Source organism: Electrophorus electricus, chromosome 26 (genome assembly GCF_013358815.1).
Source record: "Electrophorus electricus isolate fEleEle1 chromosome 26, fEleEle1.pri, whole genome shotgun sequence".
NCBI lineage: Eukaryota > Metazoa > Chordata > Actinopteri > Gymnotiformes > Gymnotidae > Electrophorus > Electrophorus electricus.
Window position 1 is genome coordinate 2,711,614 of NC_049560.1, and position 13,875 is coordinate 2,725,488.

General features: G+C 39.6%; 1 protein-coding gene and 1 long non-coding RNA gene across 3 annotated transcripts in view; one reads left to right on the top strand and one right to left on the bottom strand.

Moving 5' to 3' along the window:
- Positions 1-13,875, top strand: part of p3h2 (prolyl 3-hydroxylase 2) — a 38,012-nt gene that overhangs the window by 11,802 nt on the left and 12,335 nt on the right. The window lies entirely within an intron of this gene.
- LOC113582382 overlaps positions 704-13,875 on the bottom strand; it is a 32,879-nt gene continuing 19,707 nt past the window's right edge. The window contains exons 3-4 of one of the 2 annotated variants that reach the window (XR_003411157.2): positions 12,729-12,802; positions 704-849 (exon numbers count right to left, since the gene is read on the bottom strand). This is a non-coding gene — a long non-coding RNA (uncharacterized LOC113582382). Of the gene's footprint in view, positions 850-7,298; positions 7,474-12,728; positions 12,803-13,875 lie in introns of those variants that run through there. The other variant, XR_003411156.2, reaches the window with a different exon arrangement.

Below are 13,875 nucleotides of genomic sequence, written 5' to 3' on the forward strand. Positions count from 1 at the left end.
GACTCAGGGGCTTGTTTGAAATTAAGTCCTTCATGGGTGGCCATTTTGGGTGCTTCTTACCCCACTGTGAGAAAATAAAGCCACATTGTTTATAAACAAATCATTTAGAGCTTTTAAAAGGTCTTGGTCATTGATGGGGTTATGTGTTTTGAGCTGTTTGTGATGATATTTCTGCTTGAAGTCCTTGGCTATGTCCTATGAAATACTCTGGCAAGTTCCACTCTTCTGAGTGACTCATTTGGTGCCTCCCCATACTTGTGTTGATTAAGCCACCAATTTGTAACAATACTTGCAAATATTTCTGACTTTAAATGAAACATTCACTCAGTGTGACAATTTGGTTCAGTTATGTGGTGAAATTCCCCATCAGGGCATCAGTATATTAGAAGTAATTAAACTTTTAACAATTAATTTGCTAATGTTTCCTAAAACCTAAGGGAATTTGTTTCGTTAAATTTAGATCCAGATTATTTGCCGTGGCTCTCTACAACTTCCCATTCATGTATGTAGTAAAGCAGTCTATTCATAGGCAAAAGGTGACACTGATTTTCAAAATCCTGGGAGCATTCAGTCCATTGTTTCAAGAGTATGGAGTAAACATACATGCCAAGTGCTAGTTAAAAATGTAAAAATCCATTTTTATTACCATTAAAGGTATTACTATTATGTGACGTTGGAGGCACAGAGGAAGCGAGAGGCGATGTCGAGCTGATATGCTCTTTATTTTCCATGGCAATGAAAAGAAAAGAAAAGAAAAAAGAAGTCGCGCTCAATCTCGGATACGAGTAGAGTCGTACGGATGGGCACTCGTGGTTACGGCTGTTAATGCACAGCGTTCTCCCTCAGCACCTGTAAGAATTTAAGTTTGGCTTATTTGTCACATACATAGTCATACACATTATAACTCACAGTGAAACAGGTGACTGACAGCGGGGCAGGTAAGTTGTACGGTCCCTATCTGGAATGGGCGTGTCCCTCCTGGTATGGGCTGGCCTATCGTGACATATTAAAGGCCTTACATATATGTTTTGCTTATCTAAAATGGCAGAGGCTATAAATGTAATATTATATATTACATTATAGTCTATAAATGTAATATTATAGTATGTAGTATTCATAAAGTTTTTATAACACAAAAACTGAAAAGGATGTTAATGTTCAGGGATGAATTTTCATTCTGACATGTGACACTAAATAACTCAATCCTGCATAAAATGTAATTTTTAATTATGAGTTATATAACGTTCTGAGTTAAACAGAAGCCACAATGAGCTAGTTATTGATTCATTATGATTTGAAATTTAAGAGGGTCATTTAATCATTTAAATTTATCGTTTTATCCATGAGTGGGCCATCCATTGAACAAGTGAGAACATGCCTTTACCATTCTTTTTTCATGGGTAATTAAAGCTACAGAACATGCTACTGAGAGTTTTTCACCTGCCACCACTGAACAACTTTGCATTGAAATCGTAGTGCTCAAAGTCCTTGAGCTTATAAATGGCCAAGATGTTAGTGTTACTTTATTCCTCCACTGTAGCCCTGGGATAATTTACTCTTTACCAGAATAACTCTGGAAATGTGACTGGATGGTTCATCACCATCTTTTCTGGCATACGGTACTGCAGTTGCATGTTTCTGTAAACAGGCTAGTATGTAATGTTTCAGAGGGCCCACCAGAGATGATAAAAAATTGTAAGACTTGTCTTATTTTATGGATGCAGAGACCAATTTCCCACTCCCGTGCTACCCACACCTACCAAAACACAGAGGGGAGCCAGAAGATAATTCCCATTTATTGCTGGTTGTTGAGGATACCAACTCTCAAGAAACACCATGGCTGGGGAAATCCCCTGTCTCCTACTCCTAACCAGATAGGAAGTCTCGCCTGGGGCACTCGTCACAGTCAAAAGTGGAGTGTGACTAATGCAAACACATGCTCATCTGTTCCTGCGACCACACATTTGTGTTCTGTCTGTCTGTGCCTTGCCTGGGCCAGCAAGACTTTGTGTGTTTCACATCTTGTTGCTCCAGCAGAGTATGTAAGGAGTATGAAATGTCTCATTGCCTGTAAAAGAGTTTAAGGGGGTTCATGCAGGAGCTCCCTGCAGACATTATTTTTACGTGTCATGGCTGTATGGAATCATGGCAGTTACCTCTGTTCTAGAAAAGACAACTTCTTTAAGTGCAGATTTAACAGGACCTTCACTTAAAGACCCTTCACACAGGCAATATTTGGCCTACAAGCCTTTAAATATTGTAGAACTCAGTAAGTTTTTATCAGTTAGCACTACAGTTGACTCCTTATTCAACACCATTTGAAGAGACATGACAAAAACACATGAAATCTAATTTAGGAACAATTATTTTTAATAAAATACCAAAATGAGCTTCCAAGAATTTATTAACTTAGAAACAGTAGTTTCCAGGATCCGATATTGCATCTCTTTCTTAACATAATGGAAAAATATTTCATGGTGGCTCAAGAGAAATGTAAGTACAGGAACAGAAAATGAACCTGAGTTTGTGGAAATGGAGATTTAATGATAGAGCTTTTCTTTACTGAGGTCTCATTCTCCTTTGACTCACTGGCATAGCCTGTAAAAACCTTATATATTTTTAGACCTTATACGTAGCTTCTGCTTGCACTTGTTAAACTCTTCAGTAATCAAAATATATATAGCTATTTGACATTTTACTAGACATTTTGAAACTTTAATAGTTTTGGTCAGGTGAAAAAAAAACAACTAATTAAATGTTTTCTATATGCACAGTAAAGCCATCATGTTGGTAAGATGAAACCCAGCAGCTGATTTCCAAGGTGTGTAGATATGCCCATTTGGGTTTTGGACAGTTAGGATTTAGTGGCCTGTATGTGCCTTTTAAGTTAAGCTTTTAAGGTGAAAAGGGTGAAGAAATGTAAGTCATTTACTCTGCTTGTCTAATTAGCCCAAGAGGTCTGTAACCTCTCAAACATGCTTCTTCAAGCCAGCATGCACATGATTACCTGCCTGGGCCATCTCCATGGAGATGAGTGACTAACTGTGTGACGCCCAGCAACAGTTCACTGCAGTAATCAGGCAAGTATTTTTTGTGAGTCGTCTTGCTGTTTAATACAACCTATTCTGTGCATACGTTTATAATACAATGCTCTGAGTAATGTGAAACTTTTATTAGGTGTATTAGAATAAGCCTGGGATAAAGTGCTGTCAATCTCAGTGTGATGTTTGTAAAAAAATACTGCCAGATGTGGGAATTCTGTCCGAGTCCACGGAGAACGTAATCCACTCTGGTGAATATCTAAAACACAATATTTCCTACCCACACTGAGAAGGCTTACTTACATTGTAAGTCCAGAGCAGTACATTATATCTCATTATGTTGATAACTCAGCAAACACAGAACTGGGAAAATATCCAATTTTTGTGTTTAAAAAAAAAAGAAAAAAAAAGGTTCAACTGTATACTGCTCAGCTCCAGTGTGAGCTCTGGTGCACACAACTCCAAAGTTAGCTCTGGTGCACACAGCTCCAAACTTAGCTCTGGTGCACACAGCTCCAATGTGAGTTCTGTTACACATAGTTCTAGTGTGTGCAGACTAGGTAAATCTAGTGATGTCAAACATCTGTTAGAAATCTGTTTCTGAAGTTAAAATTACTGTTTGTGAAGCTCTGTTGAGAGGCCTTTCTTATGGCAAGTGTTAGGTTTTCAAAAAAAATTGCTTTTGGGGATCCTTTTTGTGTTTTTCGCCAAGTATTTTTTAAATTGTATTCAGGATTCTCAATTTGTTGGGGTTACTTGAAAATATATTTATTAGTATATGTCATTTTGGCAGTCTGGAAAAGTCATTTATCCATGCAAGTTTTAAGATAATACAAAGGAGGATAAAAACCAGACTGTCTGATTTCTCTTTGTGAAACATATGTTTTTGCTCTAGCTTTGTGGCTGAGGTCGCCTGTAAGAAAGACGAGAAAGTGTGTGTCCAATCATAGCTGATGGAGAAGCTGCATTTGGTGGCCTAACTGCTCATTTTTCCCCTAAAATGAGCTAATCACAAAAGCTCAAAAGTTTAAGCACAAAAATCCTGGGTTCTGGTCTTAGCTAACGCAAGAATGCAAACAAATGCACAGTCCTAGCCATGAGCAACTGGCTTCTATTAGGAGATGGCTTCTCAGTCATACAGTACCGTACCACCAAGTGACACCGCCAATCTTCATCCTTCTGAAAGTTTATTAGAGGAAGTTTATCAAAATGGAATAAAAAAAAAATGCAATAGGAAATTAGAAACAGCTCTACACGATGCCGAGCTCACACCAAAGCAATAAGTCCTCTTGTGCTGTTTGGCAGCAGAGAGTAACAGCCATAGCGAATCAAATTATTAATGATAAGACATGATGGAAAAGTAATGGAGTATGGAGATCAAACATATTTGAGAAACATGTGATGAATAGTCTATTGAGCAGTATAAAATAACACAGTTCAAGAAAACACATCTTTCCTCACTTCTCTTGCACTTTAGAACACCAGCTCAGTTAAATGTAGAAATATATAGATTATCCTGCTGTCAGTACAAATGAACAGAGAAGCATGTAACACATTAACTGGTCACTTGATGCATTGACTTGTGGTCAAAACTCACTGCCAATCATGACGTGCTCCTGTGATTATCCTTTTCTGCCTTTTTCCTAAGGCATTTTGTTAATATTTATTTAACGGATTACTCAGTGGTCATCAGCACGCATTATCAAGTCTCACTGTTGCGCTGTGGAAATACATTCTTTTTATAATGATCAGGTTGAACATGCACTGCACATGCTACTTGCTACATGATGGGGTGTTGTGAGATGACAGGTAATCTGCCTTGCAACCAACAATAAACCAGTAATATGCTATCAACAACCAAAATGTAAAGCCACGCCACACTTCCACTAAAATAACTGTATTGAATTGCTTCTTTTTACTAATAATTTGTTGAACATAAGGTGGCTTTGGGAACCCCGTGCCTTTTTTTGTAGGAGACGCACAACAAATCTCAACAGGCATGAGCTTTGAACCAACTGCTCTGTTTCTGTTCACCATTACAAGGCTCACAGAGAGGGTCAGCCTGCTGATGTCATCGTCAGGCAAAGTCGCGTCCACACACACCGACCCCCCCTCTCAGTGGTGCTAGATTTTTTTTCGCCAGCACTTCATCATTCTTCTGTGTGCTTTTGTTCCCCCCCATAAACTCAGTGCAAACCAAACTGGACATAATTCTTAGAAGCACATGCCTTTCTCTGGCCCTTTTCTGCAGCACAGGGCCAGCTAGAGAATTTCTTTATTTTATTGTATGAGCCCACCTGCTTTCCCTTCCACTCTTCACAATGTGCTTCGTAATATTCCAGGCGGGTCTGCCGGACCTAAATGATGGATTAGCCCCTCTTTTCTCGAAGTTGGCTCAGTGCGGAGGCGACCTGAGAGGGAGGTTTAAATCGTTAGCCACTAGGCTGCATGCTGGCTGACCTACAAACCACATGCTGAGCATTCATTCATGCCTGATAGGTGTAAGATAACAAGGGGAATGTTTTAAAGGGGCATTGGGAGGGAAGGAATTAAATTAGAACTTTAGCAAGTTTCATAAGGTTTTGAGTGTCTCCCCCGCCCCCCAGTTAATGAGTATTTGAATTCTTGGAATACCCCAGTTTAAGACTTTGGATTTGTTAGAATTAAAATTCTGAATCACATGAATGACCCGATTGTGCATTGTGTATTGCACATTGTACAACATGGCTGCATTCCAGAGAAAGGTGATTTTATTTTACTGTTGGATGTACAGATCTGGTTTTAAATAGCCATTTTCTGTCATGCTTTCCGCATAAACTAAACCTTACATCATAAATCAGCATGTTCACAGAGCAGGTGTGAAATCACTGACACATTGACCCCTTTTCCCTGCTTGGCGTCCTCATTGCAGTCATTCATCATAAGCCAGTGGAGTTCCAATTAGCAATTATGAGGAATAGTTTTCTGCGCCCACCACAATTTACCACGCTGTTTCTTAACTGACTGTGTTTTATTAGCACCAGCTGGCCAATGATGGCTCCACCTGGGCATTTGTTTGGCATTTGGAGGATTACTTATGTTGTGTAGTTGCTGCACACTGTACACATTTTCTATGGCTGGGAGATAATAGAAGTAGGTGCTCTCAACCTTAGAAGTAATATGTCCCTGTTGGTAATGGTGAGACGTGAGAGAAAGCTTCGTTTTCAGGCCTGTTAAGATTTGGCTAGTTTGTATCACTCATGGCTGTGACTGACCCTTTTTGTTTTCCCATCCTCATTTCTGTTATTTTTTTAATCCTTAATAGCTACTTGCCTTTCTTGTCTGTGCTGGACCTCTATAAAGCAAACAAGTTTCTGTGTACCTCTTTTCCCGCGAAGAAAATAAATGGAAATTTAACAGAAACAAAGCACAAAATAAATATATATATACACACACACACACACACACACACACACACACGCACGAGTTGCATTCCTCATTAGGAATGTTGGTCTCTGCCATGGGGGCTCTTCTCTCGAGCAGCTCCCTGCCAGGATCTTAACCATTGCCCCCACACAAAAACAACTCAGCCATTCCCCCCAACCCCAGAACAACAGCCCTCCCCCATTCCTACTGCCATTTTGTCAGCCAACTGCCTCTAAACTGTATCCTGAAATGCAAGATGTGTGTCATTATGTGCCCACCACAGAGCCGAAGATTCATTAGGGGGCGGTTTGCCCTAAAACCACGCTGTAATAAATAATGTAGCATTAATAAAGAAGGCATCTCAGCATGCAAGAGCTCTCCCTAGTTGTGTGACAATGTGGGATGACCCAGGCTGCTGCATCTTTTTTAAGATGCTGAGCCACTCAGTATGCTTTTACAGCCAACTGCTTGTGGTCAAGCAGATGCGTCCTTGGACTGCTGTGTGGTTTATAGCAGCAGGGCACATTTTCTCACCATGAGAGCATAACAAGCTGATCCCCAGCCACATCTCATCCATTGCCCCCCAGCCACAAAGTGCTGGTCTTAGCCAGATGAGCTACTCCAAGCACCTCTTTCTGATTATTAGATCTACTGAAATCCTACTGACATCTTTTCTCTCCCTCTAAGAACAAAGATATCCTGAAATAGAAATGCTGCTAAGGTCTTTAGTCTTGACAGCAAAGCTTTGTCAGCATGGACCCAACTCCACAAATATTAATAATGTAAAGCCCTGTGAAACTCTCAGACCTGGCTTTGAAGAAAAATAAAATACACTTGGCATATCTATAATTTAGGAGAAAACAAACGTTGTTTATGCTTGTAGTGATTTATTTACGTATTTTGTAATAAAGAAATATACTTTTTGCTTTTTAAAGAAAGTCTGAAACTTTTAAAAAGCCTTTTGAAATATATGCCCAATATCCACTTGGTTTTTCAATTTCCTCTTGTTCTTCAGTACAGAGCACACCTGGAAAGGATCAGAAGTAGAATAGTATGGGATCCACTAGATCAGATAAAAACACTCAACAGATAGTTGATGACTATGTAAGATTTGTCTTACACGGCAGTCAAAATGTCATTTAAGGCATCGGGCAGTATCCTGTACACAGTCACAAAATGTCACCGCTTTAAAGTGCTTTCATTTAAGCCGATGATGTACATACAATTACTTATCTTGTCTGCTTGCCAATCACAAAAACAACTAAAAATGAATTTGAGCTACTATAGATAGATTGATTAACCTAATCCATGGTACCTCTGCAGATATTTTCTTTGTGATGCAGTTTTATTTGTTAACAACAAAATTACTACTCTAAGAAAAACATTGCAAGTAATCTCCCCCCATGGTTTTCTTTCATCATACAGCAATGTAATAATCTCCACTTTTTCATGTATCTGTCTAAATTTTTACATAGGTCATATCACTTTTAAACACTTTTGACCATTTCCTCATTCATTTATTAAGCAACTTTTTTTGGCTGATAGACTGACAATATTCAGGACATCATTACAATATGGAATGTACTTACATAGTCTCAAAACTGTTCTTGTTAGGCCTCTACTGAATAAAAGAAACCTTTACTTATCAGTGCTTAGCAACCAATATCAATAACCAAGACTGATATAAAAACATTTATTTTCTTGGCAAAATATCTGAGAAGGTGGTTTCCATTCAGTTTTTATTTCACCTCAAAGAATGTTACAGAAAAATTCCAATCCGTTTCTTAGGCCGTGCATAGCACCAACACAGCACTTCTCAAAATTTTAAATGATGTGGGAGTTGATTGTGTGTTCGGTACCCTGTATGTCTGTAGGTCTCACAGACCTTATCACTGCTGTTAGAGTCAACCACGAGATTTAACCAGAACTGCAGTGGCCTCTCTAGTGGGGTAGCCTTTCTGGTGCAGTGTAGACTGGATCATATTCTGTTTAAGTAGACATGATTACTATGTTGCAATATGTACTTGCATATCTAAGCAATATGCAGTACTCCACAGTGTTCCACAAGTGTCAGTTCTGGGCCCATCATTATTTTATATATTCCTGTTTCCTCTTGCTGATGTAATCAGTAGATATAACATTTGCTTATCCAAGCTATGTCCTTGGCACCTGATGCCTACAAATCTATTGAAAAAATCTACTTGATGTTTCAGAACATCCTGAAATCGAACAAAGAAATGACAGATGTTCGGGTAGAAGAAATAAATCTCAGAGGACAGATATAGTTGTATATGTGGATTCCATGTCTGTGAAGACCAAAAAGTACATTAAAAAGCTGTTGTTTTTGACAATGACCTCAGTTTCAGGAACCATATTACTGAAGTCTGTAAGACATCACATTTGTGATGTCATACTGCACCTGTGCCGATTTCTTCTTTGCTAATGGTGAAAACACTCAAAGATGACTTTATTTGATCTAGGCTGGATTGTTGCAGTGCTGTCTCATATATTGGCTACCAAAGAGAAGGAATAACAATGTGCCATGAGTTCAGGATGTCGATACACCCATCCTCAAATCCATCTACAGGATACCACTATATTTCAAAGTTGATTTTAACATTTAAAGATTTGTGTGTGTGTGTGTGTGTGTGTGTGTGTATTTAATGCCATGGTCTTGCCACTTTCTATCTTAGTGATATGATTATTAGACATTCCACTGCTCTACCTCTCTGGTCTTCTAAAAAAAAAATGTATGCGTCATTCCAGAATCCTGGCTGAAGAGGTGGGGGTCTGTTTGTTAATGTGGTCCCAAGCTCAGGAACGCTCTTCCTGAAAGTCTGTGATCAGTTGACAACACTTTCAAAAACATATTCAAATGCAGTTATTCCACGTGGCATTCATATGTTTCACACCTTGAGAGGGCGCCACCAGAGGTTGTGTTCACCTGAGTACTAGCAACCTCCCTGTTGTCTGTCTGTCATCCTAGCCTTCAGCTGTAAGCATTTTATTCATTAAAGGCAATGTATTTAAGCCACCCCTGTGGCATATTCTAGTTGTGAATTTAGCTTGCAGTTAGCTTGCACTATTTAGCTTGCAGTTCTGGTTCTCTCATGTCTGCCAGGTTCTTCACCCTGTTTCCATTTATTCACCACGAGATTGGACTATCCTCTTTTGTGTATCAGAACTATCAATCCACATCTGTTTTTTGGATTACTGTTGCTGGATTTGAGTTTTGGATTTGATCGCTGTTAAATAAAATCTCCGCACCTTGTTCCACACCCCTTGTGTGGCTCATCAGTTGTTGCATCAAATAAGACTTTATCACTGATCACTTTTTTTTGTACTTTTTATAATTTGTTCTTTTTATTATCATATTCTGTTCTACTTAAAATTTTATTTTTATACTTAGAATTTTATTTCTATTTACTTTAAACTTTCCTGCCCAGAGGGCCTCTCAGGGTTCTGTGTGTTCATGAATATATATATCTGAAAGAGTTGGCACAGGACCATGTTCCACTCTTGTGTTTTCTAGCACTAATTTTTGGATTCAGGCTCACATGTTGGACCAAATAAGTTTCTCTGATCTCCTGGGAGGGGTGTTGAAGAGAAAAGGCTTTGGCTGGCTTCATAAGAGGATGAATGGTAGCATTGTATGGGCATGGACAACCCCCAATCCCCCCCACCCCACCCCACCCCACCCCACCCCACCCCACCCCCCAGTCTTTTGTGTTTGCCAGAAAGGTCGGTTATGCATGAACAATGTACGTGTCTGCTATATATTTGACACCTGGACAGCATGACCTGCCCCACCCATGCTTTTTACAACCCATACCCACTGTATGGTCACATGGGTGGACTTGATCTCACTCACTCAAGCAAGAGCAGGCCATTCATTGAGGGAGGCTGTTCACAGTTTAAATATAAGACTTGAAGGCCATTGGATGGAATTTTCAGGAGGAAAACAAAAGTGTTGCAAATGATGTTGGTTATGATTGGGCTGGTTTGTGTCCAGCTGTGCTGATGGTTTGTGGTCATTAAAGGGGCCAGTATAAGTGCAGTCTTCATGGTCAAATAGTCCAAGGGAGGCTGACCTCTGAGGCCCATTGCTCTGGAAGAATGTGAAATGGAAGTTGATAGAAGCTGAACAGTAGCGACATATAGCCTTGAATGTTGTTAGCACTAAACCAAAAAATCTGCTTGAAAGGAAATACAAAGTGTGGGGGAAAATGGAACCATTTGGACAAATTTAAATTTCCTGGAACTTTTCAATCCCTCATACAAGGTTCTTAGCACTGCTTAGGTTTAAAACAAAGGAAAAGCCATGCTTAGAAGTAACAGCAAAGCACACTGTTTGTTTTTGGAAGCTCTTGAGAGAGCAAGAGTCAGTGTTTTGGAGAAAGTGAACTGAACCAACCTAAATTATAATGGTATTTTGGGATATGTATAATGTGTTTTCTAATCCTGGACAGATTTCCTTAATCTAGCATCAATTATGTATTTGCTTTAGCACACTGAATCAGATTCAAAGTACTGCTTTTCTCACAGACTTTTGTGTGAATGGCAAGGAAGTCATTTACAGGCATTTGGCTTTACCTCTATATATGCCTGCACCCTGTGGTCATCCACACCTAAATTAACTTTAAGTCAACATATCTTATTCAAACAAGAACCAGCAGAAGAGCCTGACTGAGTACCATACCACACCAAGGACACAGAACCTTCCTTTCAGTAGGGGCATCAGCTCCAGCGGTGTACAGTGGAAAGATTATCTCTTTTCCCATTTAGCCGTGCCGCAATTTTTCCAGCCGTCTTGTGTCTCCACACGCTGACCCATAATGAAAGAGGCTGTGTATGCCAACAGACTTAAAGACATTCCTCAGACATGACCTTTCTGGACGTGTGTGTTCTGAGCGGCGGCAGGAGAAGCTGAAAGGAGCTCCTGTTTTGGAAATAGGTGGGAATGAGCTGCAAGCAGACGCATGACATCATCAGCAGGCTGTCCACACGTTGCCGGCGGTTCCTGAAGCGCACGTGCCTTCTTGCACATGCACTGTGGTAGTTAGCTTGCCCTTTTTCAATGAGCTAAGAAACTGTTGATAAGTGGGGGTGAAAATAAATGTTCTGTGCTATATATGAACTGCACTGCAGACCAGATCCAGCTTCCTTTATCACGCAAAGTGGTTTTGGAAGCGCATTAGTACAATTTGTTTATTGTGTTTCCAAGGAATAAAGGTTTTTTAAAAAGTGGAGTGAATTGCAGCATTGTACACTCATACCTAGTAAAAAATGTCTAGTGTAAAAGAGTCTAGTAAAAAAGAGTAAATAAAAAACATAAATAAATTATTAGGCCAAGTATGCAAGTGAGTGCTATATAAATAATGACTGGGAAAAAATGTGAATGCAGCAGTGCTGCAGGTGTGGCTGTGGGTTAGGGTTAGGGTCAAACTGTCGCTTTTGAAGCCTTGATATCTCAAAGCTATATCTAATATTTTAGCTTTGATCTGCCTCAGTTTGTTTTGTTTTTTTGCCACACTGTTACCATGTTTGTGCATTTGGCTTCACGAGAAGTTCAGTGACGTGATCAGGATTTGTGCCTATGTCACGAGCATATCTCTGGCCTCATATCCATTCTGTTTACATTCTTCAGTAGGTGGGGGGACATGGAAGTGGTGCTTTGGCTTGGCCTTTTCCTCAGCCAAACCCCACATCAAGGTGGACTTTTCCGGCCTTACAGCCAGGATGTTAATGGTTTGTGTGTTCTGGCATGGGCTGGCCTCACAGAGTATTGAGCAACAGGTCTGCAGGTGCTCTGACTCAACTATTCACAGGGAAATATATGATTGAAAGTGTGTTGCGAGTGATTGAAAGAATGAAAGTGTGTCCTGTAGTGTAGCCTTGTTACCTTCCTACTGGACTATATCTGGATGGGAGGCAGAAATTCCCTTGTGTCCTATCCTGATCTCAGAGGAGGCCAAGTATGAACAAGCATTTCACTCCCCACTATTTTACCCCAAAGAGCTACTCCTGTCCCAAAGCGAGGCCAGGCCTGTGCCTCATTCTCAAGATCACATGGCTGTTTACTGACTTCATTTATGGAAATGAAATTCTTGAACAGGCATTGATAATAGGCTACAGACATGGCCAACAAATGGTCAAACATCATAGGGAGGATTGTGTTTTAGGTTGATCTGTTATGTAAGGTATAACAGTGTTTGGGCAGGTTGACGGCGGTGCAAGCTTGTTAATGTGTGTTTGAAGGTAGGACGCATGCTTAATGCATACCTCTGGAATGCAGATGTTGAAATCAGGCCCATGTTGAAACTCGTGAAAGGTTCCTTCACCAATATTTATGGTACCTGTATGGGAGATAAACTGCATTTCATTTATCTGTTGTGAGGTACTTTATGTTTAATTGACAAAATCTCAGAGTATTGTTCTATGTTATATCTGTAAACATAATGCATTCATATCTGTCATCTGTAGTTTGGTAGTTAGTGTATAGTAGCCGAGCCTTGTTAAAAGCCTTGTTAAAAGGTTCTGATCCCTTAATATATTTGTTATAGATAACATATACCATAACATATTTGTTTTTTACTCTGTAAATTATTTGGCATGTGTTTTGTTGTTGTTGTTGTTATTGTTTGTTTTTTCTGAAAAATGCATATTATACAAATGTGAAAAAAGCAAGTTGAGTATGTTGTTGCATGTGGAAGGTTTACAGTATGGGGGATTTAAAGGTCTGTGAAGCAATCTGAGGTCTGTATTTCTTCAGGACCGGAAAATATTAACTAACAGCCTCCCCACTTAGATTGTGAACTTATTTTCCGATTTTCATCCAGGGCTGCCCAGCTGAGACTAACTGCCTTCAAAAGTGGTCTTCAGTGTAGCCAGGCCATAAATCGGAGACCATGGTCTGCAATCCAGCTCCTTCATTCATCAAATATGTGAAAAAACCACCACAGATCAAAATTAACCATAGTTGTTTTTCCACATTTTGTTTAAAAACGCAATGCATTTTTTGATAATCACCTACACCAGCTGGTTTTCCGTGTTTACATTTTAGCACAGAACAATCAGTAACCATATGGCCTGGCTTGCTACAGTAAAAACACTCAACTTGATTAAGTGAACTTCTAGAATGGCTCATGTTTAACTGACCTGGCTGCAGCTATTCTAACGTAACATTAGTCTCCATAATTTCTCTGTTTTTACAGTTCAGCTTCATCTCCCTCACTGTGGAAAGTGCATTTCTCTCATTTTTTTTCTATTTTTAATTTGTTTCTTTTTTCTATGGTGTTCTACAAAAAAAATGGTAGTGCTAGAAATGTTCTCTGACCTTGTTATTGGAGATTAAAAGCTGGATTCCTATCCTGTGTGAGGAGTGTCAGTGTGGGAGTGTTGGTAGCAGATCGTTGACCACTGTGGATGG